Below are 16,732 nucleotides of genomic sequence, written 5' to 3'. Positions count from 1 at the left end.
GTCTTGACGAAGAAGTCTGACCATCTTATAGGTGGGCGTCCACGTAATATTTTGATGTCTCGTGGAATCCAATCAGTAATGGCTCTAGTCCAGCGGTTGTCTGTAAACCTCATTACGTGTCCAGCCCATCTGATTTTTGATGTCTTGGCAAATGAGACAGCGTCCCTGATTCTTGAGCGTTGACGAAGATCAGAACTCCGGATTCTATCTCTCATTTGAGTGAATCGTGATATTCCAAGCATAGTTCTTTCGATTCCTCTTTGAGAGACCCGAATAGCGTTCTCATCCTGTTTTCGTAGGGTCCAGGTCTCTGAGGCATATGTTAATGCAGGAAGAATAGTGGAATCAAAGAGGTGTGTTCGTAGCTGGAGGTTCTTTGTCCTTTTAGTTATTTCTTCAATGCTCTGGAAGGCATTCCAAGCCTCTCTCTTCCTCCTGCGCAACTCAGGTGCCAGGTCATTCATCATGTTGATTTCTTGACCTAGGTATATATAACCATTTCATTCGGAGATGGTGGTTCCGTTGAGAGCGAATGGAGTGCCAGGAACAAGGCTGTTTCTCATAAACATTGTCTTCGTAAGATTCAGCTGTAGTCCGACCTTTCCACATTCACGGTCAAATTCGTTCAGCATTTGTGCCGCTTGGCTGATGTTTGGTGTTATTAGAACGATGTCATCAGCAAAGCAGAGGTGGTGTAGTTGCCGACCATCTATCTTCACTCCCATGTTTTCCCATTCCATCGTCGCATGATGTTCTCGAGGGTGGCACTGAAGAGTTTTGGTGAAATGGTATCACCCTGCCGAACCCCTCTCTTGATATGGATGATTGCTTCTTTGTAGAATGGTGAGATTTTGGTAGTGAATCCGCAATAGAGCTCACGAAGGATCCTGATGTATTGAGTTTGTACGCCCTGATTGGCTAGGGCTTCCATGACCGCTTCCGTCTCAACAGAATCAAAGGCCTTCTTTAAATCAATGAACGTTAGACAGAGCGGCATCTTGAACTCCCGAGATACCTCAATGAGCTTGGTTATTGTGTGGATATGGTCGATGGTACTGAATCCTTTTCGGAATCCAGCTTGTTCACATGGTTGTCCTTCATCTAGCGTTCTGCTAATCCTATTCAGGATGACTCGAGTGAATAGTTTGTAGATGACAGACAATAGGCAGATTGGGCGATAGTTGCCAATGTCCTGGGTGTCTCCTTTCTTGTATAGTAGTACAGTCCTGCTGGTTTTCCATTGGGATGGAACCTTGCATTCAGACAGGTAGCGTGTGAAGAGTTGAGCCAATGTATTGATGAGTACTGATGGTAAGTTCTTCAGTTGTTCAGGTCTGATCTTGTCTGGGCCAGGTGCTCTTTGTTTCTTTACCGACGAGATGGCATGTTGGAATTCGGAAGGGAGAACATTGGGAACGACATATCCATCATGTGGTATGTGGTATGTGGGCAAGTGGATGTGGCTATTAAAGAGATCTGAGTAGAAGTCATGAATAATCTTCTCCATTGCCCTTCTGGAAGATGTGATAGATCCATCATGATGTCGGAGGGCAGTCATCTTGGTTTTGTAGTTGGTGAAGGACAGGCGGGCATTACGAATGTTTTTCCCAGCTTCTGCTGCATCTACCAGTACTGCAGCTCTCCTGTTTTTGAGGTCATCCTTGATGGCTTCTCTGCACTGTTTTGCCAGTTCGGATGTTCGCTTGTGGTTGCCTGAGGCATGTGCCAAGCCACGTTGGCAAATAAGTTCAAGAGTGTTTGAAGAAAGACGGTTTTTTGTGGTTATCTATCTCTTGGCATTCCTTGCACAATCATGGAGGTGCTGAATCATTCGATGTTATTCCTCATCAATGTTGTCAATGACGGCATCTTCCCATGTTGCCGCAATAGAGCCAAAGAGCTCCCAGTTGGTGGTTGTTCTGGGAGTCCTCTTCTTAAACCTTGCATTCTTTTCTCCTCGTTCTGTAAGGTAGAATTTTGCATGAAGAAGACGGTGGTCTGATCCCGTTTGGAATTTTGGGACAACAGCAACATCGGTTAGGCAAAACCGCCGATTGAATATGATGTGGTCTATTTCATTGTGGAACCGTCCATCAGGAGACTCCCATGTCCAACGTTTAGATTCAGCCTTTTGGAATTGTGAGTTACCATGGAAGGTTTTGGTTGACATGATGAACTCAGACAGTCTGTCACCCTGTTCGTTCCATTCCAGGCCATGGGTTCCGATGTGGAGTGCATCGACTGATCTTCTTGGTCCTATCTTGGCATTAAAATCACCGACAATGATCTTGTAGAAGGTGTGATCTTCTTTATAGAAGTTCTCCAGCTCCATGTAGAATTTCTCAGTTTCTCTTTCACCATAACTGGATGTTGGTGCATAGACAACAAAGATAGAAACTTCCGGTAGTGAGCCACATTTATTCAAGTGTAATCGTCTGATTCTGGTTGTTAGGCATTCGAATGAATCAATGCTCATGACTAAGTTTGTATTGACAAGGATACCAACACCACCGACGCCTCTTTTATCACATGTTCCAAGGAACAGTTCTTCTCCAGTGTCGAAAACAGCATGATGGGATTGATGTCTTCTCGTTTCGGTCAGACCAATGATGTCGTACTTGATCTTTCGCGCTTGTACCATAAGGTCTTCAATGGATGCAATAGATGCCAGCGTACGAGCATTAAAAGTACAGACAATCATTTTTGTTTTTCTGCGTTTTGGCAGCCTATGTCTGCCTTGGTGTTTTATCAGCCTCTCCTTCCATATCCTTCTCGACTCTGCATATTCAGGGTTAGGGAAATGAGATCCATTTATTACTGGATTTGGCATATCAATTTGGTCTATTAGGCATAGACCACGGATAGCTTGCCAGGCTCTGCCGTGTGGGTTGGATATTTAAGGTACCCTGAAAACTTAGAGAAAAGTAAATAATGTTCGCGGCCGCGCGCTCCCGGGAGCTTGTTGTGATAATCTCTGGATCCTGGCCGTTGTTGGGGTTACACGGCAGTTGGAGGGTGTAACTGTCTAGCTACTGACAGGTCCAGTCCCAAACCGTGCAGGCTTGGAGATCTCAAATAAATCACAAATAAATATGTGCTGAAAATAACCAGTAGGAAACGGGCTGGGACGGGCGTGTGGGAGAAACAGAATTTCCCACACACCCTGCACCCAGCCCTGAGGTCACACTGCAGAACCTCAAGAGTTTGAATGAAAAATGTAAGCAATTTTATTTCTAGAAAATGAAAATGTAAGATAAAAGTCTTCAGGTCTTGCCAAGACTCAATCAAGGGGAAAGGCAAGTCATGGAAACAAAATCACTCACAAAGGGCTAACTGGAAAAACGCAGTGACAGACTTGACTCTTTCTGGCTGGAGCGGCCCTGCCTTCCACTCTCAAAGTTTCCTCCACAGCCACAGTCAAGTCAGGGTGGGACGGGCACAAGGACAAACATCGAACAGCAGCAGAGAAACACCAGAAATCAACACATTTAAGGCCAATTGATTTTTGAGAATTCAGTAAGGGCAGCAACAATTTTAAGCCAATTTGTTGGAACAGGAGGTTCTCCATAAGCAAGAGGAGCAGCGGCCGGAGAGACAGCACAGGGGAAGGCGCTGGTCTTGCACGCAGCCAATCTGGGTTCTAGCCCCAGCACCACATATGGTCCCCGAGCATGCACAGGAGTGATCCTTGAGCACAGAACCAGGAGTAAACCTTGAGCACTGCTGGGTGTGGACCAACTCCCATCTCTCCCCAAAAGGAAGAAACTGGACACTTCCAGGAATCACTAAAATGCCAGTGTGAGTGTCACCATCACAAACGAGGCAGAAACGAGTGTCAAGTTCAAAGGGCAAACATTGAACTTACTCTGACGGCGCCCTCCGACTCCATGGAGAGAAAGTCCCCGTCGAAGGGAATGAGGTCCAGGCTGTACTCCTCCCTACGGATGAAGGAGCCCAGGACGCCCAGGTCCTTAAGCCGCTGCTCACACAGCAGGCTACACCGGGGCACAAACAAAATGTGGAAATCTCTTGTGGGGCCACGTCTGTCTTCACTGCAAGAGAAGGACCGTGCCTTGGCCCGAGGCCCCGATGCGAGGACTGCTCCCTAGAGCCCCACCTGTGCCTGACACACAGTGGGCTCTAAAGAGACGCTTATGAGCTAACCCCCCACTACTGACTTGGCCCAAGTTTTGGGTTTTCGTGCTCTCTTGATGTGATGCTTTTTCTGGAAACCGCTGACCTGTGCTCTGCCAAGGGGCAGTGCTGCTTCTCTTGGGCCATTGATGGGACATGAAAACTCTCAGGGTTGGGGCTGGAGCAACAGCGCAGCGGGTAGGGCGTTTGCCTTGCACGCGGCTGACTCGGATTCGATTCCCAGTTCCCAGCATCCTATATGGTCCCCTGAGCACCACCGCAGGTAATTCCTGAGTACAGAGCCAGGAGTAACCCCTGTGCATTGCCGGGTGTCACCCAAAAAGAGAAAAAAAAAAACCCAAAAACCTCTCAGGGTTATTGCAATGGACATCTGTTTCTTGCCGAAAAAAAAAATGTTTCTATTTAATCAAGCGATGTCTCTAGGAAAATAAATGGTTGCTTCACACCGTGCCCGATCTTGCGCAAATACCCTGCATGCTTTTAAGTCCGTTCGTAGGGGCCATGTCGATCAAACGTAATGCAGACTGGGCTGGTGCACTTCCTCCATAAATGCTGCAGCTTTAAATTTTAATCAGCTTCTCCTGACGTTGCTTATGAAATTTGAGCATATGGTATTCAGTACTTGAAAAAGAACCACTAGCTGTTTTTCTTTTTATAAAAAATTCTGGGTCCTTCTACTGAGACAAGCCGGAGCTTCCTACTGTCCTGAGAGAGTGGGTTTCTGTGGTTTGCCCTGCCTCCCCAAGCCCCAATGCACAAAGTTTCCCATTCTCTATTTATAGTTTTTGGGCCACACCTGCAGGTGCTCAGGGATAACTCCTGGCTATGCACTCAGAAGTCACTCCTGGAAAACTTGGGGACCACACTGGGTTCCGAGGATCTATCCTTGTCTGGCTGCAGAGTATCCTACTCCTGATCCCCCATTCTCCTCTGACACACTCTCACATCTGTCCAAAGATCCACTTCCTAAAGCGCTGGCAAGCAAAGGTGTCCTGATGAGCACTAAAACCACTAGAGGAATGATTCTGTATGGACCAATCATCAGTTCTGAGATACCTAAGCACATTTTCAGCAATTATATCCATCAGTTCTAGCCGGGGTCCGACGAAAAAAATGATATTCTTGACATCTGCTGCTTGCAAGCGACTTCCTTTGAGTGTGAACATTTTCTCCACCTCATGTTCCTAGGAAAGCACACATACAAATGGTGAACAGAAATCCTAAAGCTTAGCAGCCGACTCAAACGCGGACATCACTGCAGGCAGCCAACCCGGGTTGGATTGCTGGCCTCCCACACCGTCCCCAAACACCACCAAGAGTCATTCCTGAGTGCAGAGCTAGGGGTAAGTCTGAGCACTGCCAGGGGTGGCCCAAACAAAACAGACCAACAACAAAAACTCAGGTGTTCTAACACTCCCACTCCAAAGCACAGTAGACTTTAGTGTTGAGTCAGAGAATGCAGGGGTCACGGTACATGCCTGACACATGACTGCCAACTTCGCCCCCTGGCACCACAAGGGTCTCAAGCATTGCCATGTGCATCCCAAGAGAGGCCACTGGAGTGGCCTGGGATATCCCTGCCACCACAGCGCCAAGCCTCATCGAACTGCTAAGACTCACCACCAGGAGGTGCCCACGGGCAGTGCTCAGGAGACCTGGGGCTAGGGAGAAAGTAGAGTGGTGAAGGTGCTTGCTTTGCATTCAGCTGACCCGGGGTTCTATCCCCAGCACCCCATACTGTCCACTGAGCACTGCCAGGAGTGATTCTAAGTGCAAAGCCAGGAGTAAGTCCTGAGCACTGCCTGTCACAAGCCCCCAAATAAAATTCAAAACCACTTTAGTATAAAAATTTAGATTCCCCAAAGGCAGGTGTATAAATTCAGGCTGAAGTAACCAATCCTGTGTCTGAAAAACTTGGAGCCACATGAAGTAACAATCAGAAGACATGCCTCTCCGTCAAGGAGAAGAGGGGGGTGCACACCCACCCTTGAAAGGTCCACTGAAGGCTCCTATGCTGCCCGAGCCCCTGAGTTGCTTGTGCCCATGTAGCCGAGCAAATGCGGTGCCCGCAGCTCTCCTTGAGATGGGGACTTTTGTGCTTTCCTTTCTAATGTTGGGATGTGTGTAGGGGCTCTCTCTGTCTTTGGAGAAGCCCATGGTCTCTCCTGAAATGTTACTCTCTCTCCGCTCGTCCTCTTCCTAAAGGTCACCAAATAAAATGGTTTTTTTTTATTTCAAATAAATAAACAAAAGGTCCACAGAAGATAAAACATTTACCACTCATAACAGCGTCAGTGATTCTAAAAACCAGACAGCTCTGCACACCACTTACTCCAGAAGTGGAACCTCATATTACTCTTGCTAGAGTCCAGAATGACAGTTTCAAAAAAATAATAATAACCAAAACCTTTTTACCTTTAGAAGTGAGTACTGTGCAATCAAGCCAAATGGTCCTGTGAGATACTCATCTCAAACTATTGCCTGCGGGAGAGAGAAGCATCCCGTTCTTTTAGTAAAAGGGATTTCAATAACGGCCAACAGCAAACAACAGTCATTTGCAAACTCTGGACAAACAAAACTTGCCGTTAGCAATAGCTAACCACACTCCTATTTTGTGGCCTGAAGAAAAACAGCGTCAGGGCAAGGGGCGCTACTGGCCACGGAAGCACATTCACTGTCATCCACAAAGAGTGTGTATGCAGTGTCCTGGGGTCAGACTGGGGTCATGAACCCCGTGGGTGAACTGCCAAGGAAACCGTTCAACCCAGCATGTAACAGGCGTCATATAATCCAGCATCAATCAAATGAAAACCTCTCTTGTAGGTATCCCATAGGTATCTTAATTCTGAGAGAGTATTTGGAAAGCTGGGACAGTGTCAGGTGCCCCTGAGAGAGTCAGGCCTCCAGCTGACCTTCGCCTCTACCTAGGCAAGAATGGTGTCACTGGGGGCCAGGATGAATGCCAAGCGGCCTGTGAGCATTTCGCCTGTGCGACACCAGGGTCCTTTTTCCCCATTTGGCGTAACTGATTGGACGAACCGTGGAGGAACAGGCAGCTGGGAGAAGTGGTACCCAGGGTAGCATGCAGCGCCACCCCGCACACGGGGACAGAGGGGAGTGCCTGGACGCGAGGCTGTAATCGTCCTGCTGAGAAGGACTCAGGTCACTCCCATTTTCCTTCCCAGAGCCAGGCCACAGGGGCGGGGAGCGCAACGTCCCCTCTCTCGGGGCTGCCGACTCTGGGTGGCGCCCCCAGACACAGAGGCCGCCACCTGCCCCGGCTGTCAGCTTGCTGCCCGCGCACAGGTCCAGGAACTCGCGCAGCACGTTCAGGTTCACCCGCCTGACCACATGTGCGTGGCCTTGGCTCCACTGGGCCCTGCCGCCACGTGACGCCGCGGTCACGTGAAAATAGTGACATCACACCCCCTCATCTCCCTCCATACCGCTAGGGGCGCCGGGGGTGCCCCACGGAGCCAGGGCACAGGCTTCCGAGACTCAGCGCTTCCCGGGTGCTGTACAGACCCCCCAGACCCCCAGCAGAGACGGGGCACAGCGCTGCCTCTGCTCCCTCGGAGGGACCCTCCCGGGAAGCTGGGGACGGGGGAACGAGGGTGCCCTGGCGTCATCTCCCCTGCACTGCCAGCTGGCCTTGCGAGGGCATGTTCCCCCCCCCCGCCCCACCACGGCTCCTGGGAGCGGTCTCAGGTGGTCCTCGGGTTCCCCTGGCCATCTCCGGGTCCTGCCCAGTGAGGGACCGACCAGCAGCCCCAGCAGGCCGGTGAGCGGCTCGCTGCGCCCTCTGCTGGTCGTCTTGCGAACTGCACAGGTGCGTGCCCTGCCTGGTGCGGGGTGTCCCGCCCACCGGCACCCAACAGCGCCTCGCTCAGGCCTTGTCCCCCCATCCTGAGGGTTCCCTGCCCGCCCCTCAGGGGCCGGCCCGTGGCTGCGGAGCCGCAGGAGGTGGCGCTGCCCGCGCAGCGGTCCCTGGGGGACCTCCGGCCGGATGCCCGAGCTCCGTGGAGCCAGGTGAGTTGGCGGGGCCGGAGCACGGCCCGCGACTCCCGGCGGGCGACCCCCGGCGCCCGTCTCCCCGCGCGGGGCGGACCCCAGTCCCAGGCGCCCATCAAGGCGCACACCGAGGCCATGTGACTGTCTTTCCTGGGGGCCGCGGCGGGCGGGCGGCGGGGAGCGCAGGGCGCGCGAGTCCTGGGCCGCGGGCGCGGACCCCCGGCGCGGGGGTCTCAGTCCTGAGGCATCTGTCCGCGGGGCTCTGGCGGCGGGGGCGGGGACGGCAGGACTGGAGGGCGGCCTGGGATCCCGGCCCCTAGGGCGGGGCGGGCGGGGGCCCCTGGCGTGCGGCTTTGGGTCTGGGTCTCTACAACCAGCCATCACAATGCTGAGACCACTCTCCACAGGCATGAAGGTACTGGCAGAGGAACAAAGGCATGCGTGTCCTGGGGCTGAGATCTCCAAGCCTGCTCAGATTGGGGCTGAGCATCCTCCACTCAGATCCTCCATATTCCAGTAGGCAGGGGTTACACCCACCAACTGCCCCCCTTGTGCCCTGTAATCCCATCAATGGCCAAGACCCAGAGACTATAAAACCCAGCTCCCGGAAGCATCTTATTATCTCATTCTTTCTTTGGACAAACTGGCAGGCTACCGAATGTAACCTGCCCACACGGCAGAGTCTGGCAAACTCCCCGTGGCTTACGCAATATGCCAAATACCAGTATCGATGATGAGGCTCATTCTGCTAACCCTAAAAGAGGCTTGAATATGGCCCTTTTTAAAAAATTCTCAGGGCTAGGACAAAGGAGATATTACTGGGGCCTGTTCGAGGCAATCGACGAACAACAGAATGGTTGTGATCGTGAGTGTGAGCAGATTCCGATTTTTTTTGGGGGGGGGGGAGGGGGTCATACTGAGAGATCTCAGGGGATCCTCCTGGTTGTGCACTCAGGAATTACTCCTGGCAGTGCTTGGGGGACCATATGGGATGCCAAGGATCGAACCCAAGTTGGCCGTGTGCAAGGCAAATGCTCTCCACGCTGGAATGTCGCTCCAGTCCCACATTCCCATTCTTTGGTCAGGACTATCCAACTAGCCTGAGCCATCAGCTCTAAGGCAGGAGGGGAGGGAAGCTTCCTTGGCGCGTTCCTGACACAAGCCTGGAACATTGCACAATCACCTGGCAGCCTTTCCTCTAGTGGGCACGTGTGGCAACCCCTACATGGACACGGCCAAACAGACCCCGGCAGCTGCTCCTGTTGACCAGTCCTCACGGCTAATTCCATTGGTCTCTTCTCAGCTCTGACTTCTACCGTGCAATCCACAGGTGGCTGGAGGACATCGGGCCTCTTTACCGATGCCCGAGTCACAAATACGTGGGCCCCTTTAAAGCCACACGCTTTAGATTTGGTGTCATGAGGAACAGCAGAGGGAGGAGAGCCGGAAGGGAGGTCTCCAGGGCCAGAAACCTTTCCCAAGGGATCACACTATCCAGATTCTTTCCTTACGACTTTCATAAGGAATAAATCTCAGTCATGATGCAAATGCCTTAAAGTGTTACTGGGCAGCCTTTCAAAATGCAAAAAACAAGAACCAAATATTAGAAACTAAAAAAATATATGAAATTCATTATAACGTGGATAGAGTTTCTTTAGTCTTTCCATCAAAGACACACAGATAGAGCAAATGAAGCAGGAGTGGGAGGAAAAAGAGAGGGTGAGGTGAGCACGGTGGCACGTGAGCGCAGAGACAGCCAGACAGCCAGACATCAGCACACACAGTGACCTCAGGACCGCGGAGGCTGCCTCCCGGCCCCGCAGAGTTCCTGACCAAAGCCCGCACCTGACATTCTGGTTCTGGTATCTGTCCTTGGCCGTCAGGGAAGTGGGGTACGCCGAACAGGACCACCCCGCCCCCGTCTGCTCTGGGCTTTAGCAGTGGTCGGAGCAGAGCAGGACTGGCCCTGCCTTCCACAGCTGGACCTGTTTTCTTTTATTTATTTATTTATTTATTTATTTATTTTTATTAAATCACCATGAGAAACTTACAATCTTTCATGTTTGGGCTACAATCACACAATGATCAAACACCCATCCTTCCACCAGTGCACATTCCCCACCACCAATCTCCCAGGTATACCGCCCCCCTTCTACACCCTCCCCCTGCCTCCATGGCAGACAATATTCCCCATACTCTCTCTCTACTTTTGGACATTATGGTTTGCAATACAGACACTGAGAGGTCATCATGTTCGGTCCATTATCTACTTTCATCACAAATCTCCCATCCCGACAGATCTGGACCTGTTTTCAACCTGTCTGAAAACCTAACTTGGAGACAAGCTCCCGAAGAAACGCTGACTTTCACAAAGTGCAGAGACACACCTTTGGCACACATCTCGTGCAGCTAAGCTGGAGATAACTACAGTCTGGGGAAAACCCGCAGCAAACCCAGGGCTGGGTGAGTGTAGCCGACATCCTCGCTCAGAGGCAGCAGTTCTGCGCCTCCATGTGGGAGCCCAGGATGGAGAGAGCCTCCGCCATCAGGACTGCACGCCAACAAGGCCCTTGGGTGCAGGCAGCGGTTTCTGCATGAACCCAGGGAAACTGGACCTAAACCCTTCTAGGCTTTCAACCTGAGAGCAGAGCAAATTCCTTTTAGCACTTTATGTACCATCACACTCAGACCTACATCTGAATCCTTTACAATCTCTACCTGCCTATGAAGATCCTGGGATTAGCTACAATTGAGATGTCTTCAGATTTCCGAATCAGACACAGCTTGCCATGATTAACGAGAAGAAACAGTTCAATATTTGTTTTAAAATTTTTTAATAGTTTTAAAATTTTTTATTCCCAAAAAAAAAAATAAAGTCATCATTTGTTCCTTAGATGCACTGAAAGTTTTTTTCCTTCGGAGTGGATGGGTGCACACCTGGCCATGCTCAGGGTTTACCATGGCTCTGGGCTCAGGGTACCACATGGGGTGCCAGGGATTGAACCCAGCTCAGCTGTGTACAAGACAAGATAGTACCAGTTCTACGACTTCCCCGGCCCCTGAATGAATGACTTTCCATGGATGGCTGCATGAACATTCCTGGGACATAGGAGGAGAAGGGGAACAGAGGTGATGAGACAGCAGAGGGAAATGGACAAGTGGTTAAATGGGTCATTTATTTTTTAAAATTTATTTATGTATTTATTTTTGCCGGGGGTCACGCCCGGCGATGCACAGGGTTACTCCTGGCTCTGCACTCAGGAATTACTCCTGGTGTTGCTCAGGAGACCATATGGGATGCTGGGAATCGAACCCGGATCAGCCGCGTGCAAGGCCCTACCCTGCTGTGCTACCGCTCCAGCACTAAGTTGCATGCCAAGACGAGTGTCTTAAAAAAAGAAAATCAAAATGAAACAAAAAACTGCTTCCCGTTCTGACGGATGGTTCCTCCTCAAGCCAGGGGCGCCAGCCTTGATTCTGGGAGGCTGTGCGTTGTGGGGAGCGCGGGGGAGGATGGGACTCTGGTGTCTGTGTGCCCCCAACTTGGGAGTTGTCTCCTGCAAATAGCACCAGGGATGAACCGACCATTTGGGACCAGCTGTGGGGGGCTGGGAGGATGAGCAGATGGAAGGACCTGAGATGGGTGGCAACCGTGGACACGCAGCAGACCCCGACAATCGCCACTCAAGAGTACAGAGGAGGGGGTCTCCCCGCAACCAGAACAGATGGTGGGGGTGGGGCGGGGGTGCGCTGTGTCCCAGGGAATTACAGCACAGTAGATTTCATGAGAAACGCATTTCACTTCCTTGTGTCCTCCATCTTCGGCAGCCTGGCAGTGGGCTGGCCTTGGGGATACTCCTGGCTCCTTGCTGGGGGATGGGTGGAGGGAGGGAACTCTGCCTCCTGCAAAGCCTGTGCTCCCTGTGGCCCCAGACTTCAGAGCAAAGCTCAGATATGCTTAGGTCCATCTGCCTTTTTCTTTTCTTTTGTTTTGGGGTCACACCTGGTGATGTGAGGGGCTTCCTCCTGGCGATGCGCTCAAGGATCACTCCTGGTGGGGGAGGGTCCACCTGGGATGCTGGGGATCAGGGATCGACCCTGGGTTGGCCTCAAACAAGGCAAGTTCCCTGCCCGCTGTGCTATCCTGCACTTCCCCTATTTGTCCTTTTCATTCTGACTTTCGTTTGTATTTCTGCAGGAAGTTCAAATTCTGGGCCTATCTGCCCCACCTCAGTTCAAGATTTTTTCCATCCTGTTGAAGTATGCCTTTTTCTCCTGATACTCTGGTTGAAGTTTTTGTTCTCCTTAGTCATAACAGTACATGCAGAAAACGAATCTGTGACAAGATAGTTCTTTTTCGTGGCACATTTGGCGGTGTTCGGGGCTTACCCCTGGCTCTGTGCTCAGAGAACACTCCTGGCGGTGCTCGGGGGACCATACAGAGTGCAGGAATTAAGCAGCACATGGGCTCCTTTGTTCAAGGTGGCTTTTATAGGGTTTCTCCAACCTGCCCCCACGAAGGGCTTCTTCCCAGGTTAAAGTCCGTTGCTGAGGAGGTTACCAGGGAGGTCCAAAAAGAGGAATTTCATGGGGAGGAGGCCTTTATCCTCAGGGTCTGCGGATGGTCTTATCGGGCCTTTGCTTTCTGTATCCACAAGGTGGCTCATTCCTAGAATTCTTCTTCCATGAAACTTTGTTTCATTGCAAAGGGCCTTTCCCCATCTACCTGCCTACATCACAACCATTATTGCCATACTGGTCCCTACTCTATCCTAAGCATCCTCTGTCCCCTACACGTGTGGTTTTTTCCAATCATTGACAAGGCCTCCTGGCCTCCATTTTTCTAGCCTTGGATATCAATCTCGTGTGTGTGTGTGTGTGTGTGTCTGTGTGTGTGTGTATTATGGGCTGGAGCCATAGCACAGCGGGTAGGGCGTTTGCCTTGCACGCAGCCAACATGGCCGACCCGAGTTCGATTCCTCCGCCCCTCTCGGAGAGCCTGGCAAGCTACCGAGAGTATCTCGCCCGCAAGGCAAAGCCTGGCAAGCTACCCTTGACATATTCAATATGCCAAATACAGTAACAACAAGTCTCACGATGGAGACGTTACTGGGCCCGCTCAAGCAAATCAATGAACAACGGGAGGACTGTGACCATATATATCATATTCCACAAAATGGGTGCTTACTTATATTTGTGAAGGGACTTGGGAATCATATCCAGCAGTGCTGAGGCTCCTCCGGGCTCTGCTCAGGCATCACTCCTGGAGGGGATACTGGGGACCCTATGAAATGCCAGGGAAAAGAATCTGGGTTTGCTGCTTGCTAGGCATCAGCCTTGCCCCAGGGCTCTCTCTCCAATCTACAGTTTACTTACTTACAACGTAGTATTACAGAATACTCACAGTACGATGTAATAATATTTGGATATCCTGCAAAGTAACCATGATTCATGTATAGACCGTTTGAATTCCCTACCATAGATTCTAAGGTCAAGGACTGCTATTGGGTATTATGAAGGCTGAAAGTAACGGTCCTACTCAAGTTCTTTTTCCAGAAATCTCAACGTGAGGACATGTGCTTCAAACGTACAGGAGTTGGTGCTTATAAACATATTTGGTTCTGTTCATTTTGGGTTAATAATATAGCAATGTCCAGTTCTTTCCCAGACTTTATGGATTGATGGTGTTTGTACTGCTTGGTGTCCCTTCATTTTTGTCTTGTGAAGAATCACTGAAGGCATTCATTTTAAGGTACATTGACTAGGAAGCTTTGCAATAATGCAAGAAAGGTTTTGTTTGTTTTGTGGTTTTTTTTTTTGCTTTTAAACCTCACCCAGTGTTTTTCTTTTCATTTTTTATAATTTTATTGATTGAATCACCATGAGAGCAGTTACAAAGCTTTCGCGTTTAAGTCTTGGTCATAAAATGAAACACCCGTACTTTCATCAGGGCCCATTCTCCACCACCAAAAACCCCAGTATAGACCCATCCCACACCCTCCCCCTACCTGTAGAGGAGATAATTTCCATATTACTCTCTCTGCTTTGATTACATTCAATATTTTGACACCGGACCCACCATTATTATTTGGTGCTCAGATCTGCTGTAAAGGCAACAGTAGACAATTTGTTTTCTACTCCTGGTTATGAATAACATATGACATCGCGTGGCTGCAGTAGTGACTGCGCGATTTTGAAATTCCACAATTTTAACCATTAAATCTGGAGGAATTTCTTGCCAAAACCTGCTGGGTTCCAAGATGAAATCAGCAGCCAGAGAGGCCATTTGTGGGTGACGACTTGGGGTCTCGTTGGGGAGGAAAGGGCCAGCTCCACCCACATCCCGTGAGGCCCTACGTGTCTCGTCACTGTGAGCCCAAACCTGACTGTCCAGTGGCCTCTGGAGGATGGCGGCTAGCGGGCTGCCAGGGGGAACGGGCCAAGGCACGAAATCTATTCCCACCTGGGGTGGCCCAGTGCCTGTAACTTACTTCAGGGACTGGACACATTTCTGCCAAAAGCTGTTGGGTTTCGAGATTTGTTTCTGAGTCTCTGGGATCATGGCCGTTAAGCAGTTCAATCAGGAACCAGAGAGGCCATGCCTCCAATTATATAGCTGGATTGGAGGTGGTTTGTGTCTGTGTCTCCCACATACCTAACTTTTGCCTGTTTACTTTCTTGGTAAACTCTGCCCCACGTTTTTGGGGTCTGGCCCAAGGCACAGCAGCAAATAGGGGGTACCTGGAAGTCTGAAGGCGCCATCAGACTGCTGATGCACTCACCTCACAGGTACAGAGAGACCTGCTGGTGGCACCATACCCCCAACCCAGTGCTTCTTACGGTTTACTCCTGCCTCTGCACTTAGCGATTGCTCCTGCCGGGGCACAGATGACTGGATGGGATTCCTGCGATTGAACCCACATCAGCCACATGCAAGATAAGAAACCTACTCACTGTACTACCTCTTTATCCCAAGATATAAACACTTTTAAGAAAATGGTATACAGGCACAGCGCAATAGTTCAGCTGGTAGGGCATGTGCTTTGGCCAATCTGGCTTCAATCCCTGACGTTCCGTATAGTCTGCCCAAGCACTGTCAGGAGTGATTCCTGAGTGCAGAGCCATGAATAAGCCCTAAGACATCACCAGGTGTGGCACAAACATAAAGAAACAAAAAGAAATTGGTGTATCAGAATTCCATTGTAGAAACTCTTTGACTTCTTTGACTCTATAGTTCTTGATTGCTAGCCAAAAATCTTTTATAAATAAACCGGAGAATAATCAGTTATCACTGGCAAAAAGGAAATAATTTTATTCAAGTAGATAAAGAACATTGTTTGCTCAAATTTTAATACTGCTTTACATAGTTTGTGAAACAATTTCAATCGTGTTTATTACTCAAAATGTCAATGGATTACGATCTTTCACTGGTGAGACACTTGATAATCTCCAGAGGAAAATACATCAAAAGCATATATACAATTATAGAAGTTCTTATAATCCATGTAGCCCTGATGGTACATTATTTATCACGTTTTACAGAACTAGAAAACATTCAAATGAACATAAATAGATTCAGACTGGATGATCACCTTCTGATGGTTCAGGTCCTTCATTTAATTTTTTCTGATAAGAAAATCCAAAATTATTAATGTTGAATTTCTCATCATACATTCATCTAAAACCACAGTGGAAAAAAATAAACTTTGTAAAGACAGTAAATTGGTTATTGTAGGTGTTTCACAAGTAGCTTGCTATCTAATCCAGGAACTGCTGGAGATTTCTGCAGAGTGCAGAGAATGAGGTGGCCGGGCCGAAGTTGTTGTTGTCGTAATTGTTGAGGTCGTCCCCGTTCCCTTTGAGAGCCGCCTCGGACATCATCTCCACTTTCATGTTGAGGTCCTGATTCTTTCTTTGGAGGTCCAGAATCACGGAATTCAGGAAATCAATCTGTGTTCAAGGAGAGCGTGAGACGGTGAGCCATCTGCGGGAGCCATGGGAGCCCGCCACAGAGGAGGCTGGGCCCCGCTTCCAGTCCCCGCCCCAGGGTTGGAGGCAGCCAGAGCTCCCCTTTCCCTTCCTGAGCGCAAGCTCTCGGGTGCCCAGGGAAGACCCCAGGAGGAGATGCTGGTACCCCTCGGTTCTTCTCAGAGCAGGGAGTCAAGAGGGGTCTTCCCTCTCCTACAAAGACAAACTCACTTCTTTCAAATGAATGGGGCGGGGGGAAATCCCACTTTACAAAAGCAAGCATGACTGTAGGCACAAACATTCATGTTTCACTTGAAAACTGGCAGGCGCGTTGGTTCTGAGTGATAGCACAGCGGAAAAGGTGCTTGCCTCGCACGCAGCCAACCCAGGTTTGATCCCTGGCATCCTATAGGGGCCACCGGAGAGCAGCCAGGAGTGATTCATGAGTGCAGAGCCAGGAGGAAGCCTGGAGTATCGCCAGGTGTGGCCCCCAAAGAAAGTGTAAATAAAACCAGAAAAACAGACTGATTCTTTTTCTCCCTCAGGGCAAGTTCTGATGGCCAGTCTCTGAGAGTGCCCAGGCCATCCCACACTAGAG

The sequence above is a fragment of the Sorex fumeus genome, unplaced genomic scaffold (genome assembly GCF_029834395.1).
Source record: "Sorex fumeus unplaced genomic scaffold, SorFum_2.1 ptg000029l, whole genome shotgun sequence".
NCBI classification, from domain to species: domain Eukaryota; kingdom Metazoa; phylum Chordata; class Mammalia; order Eulipotyphla; family Soricidae; genus Sorex; species Sorex fumeus.
Note: the sequence above shows the minus strand (reverse complement) of the source record.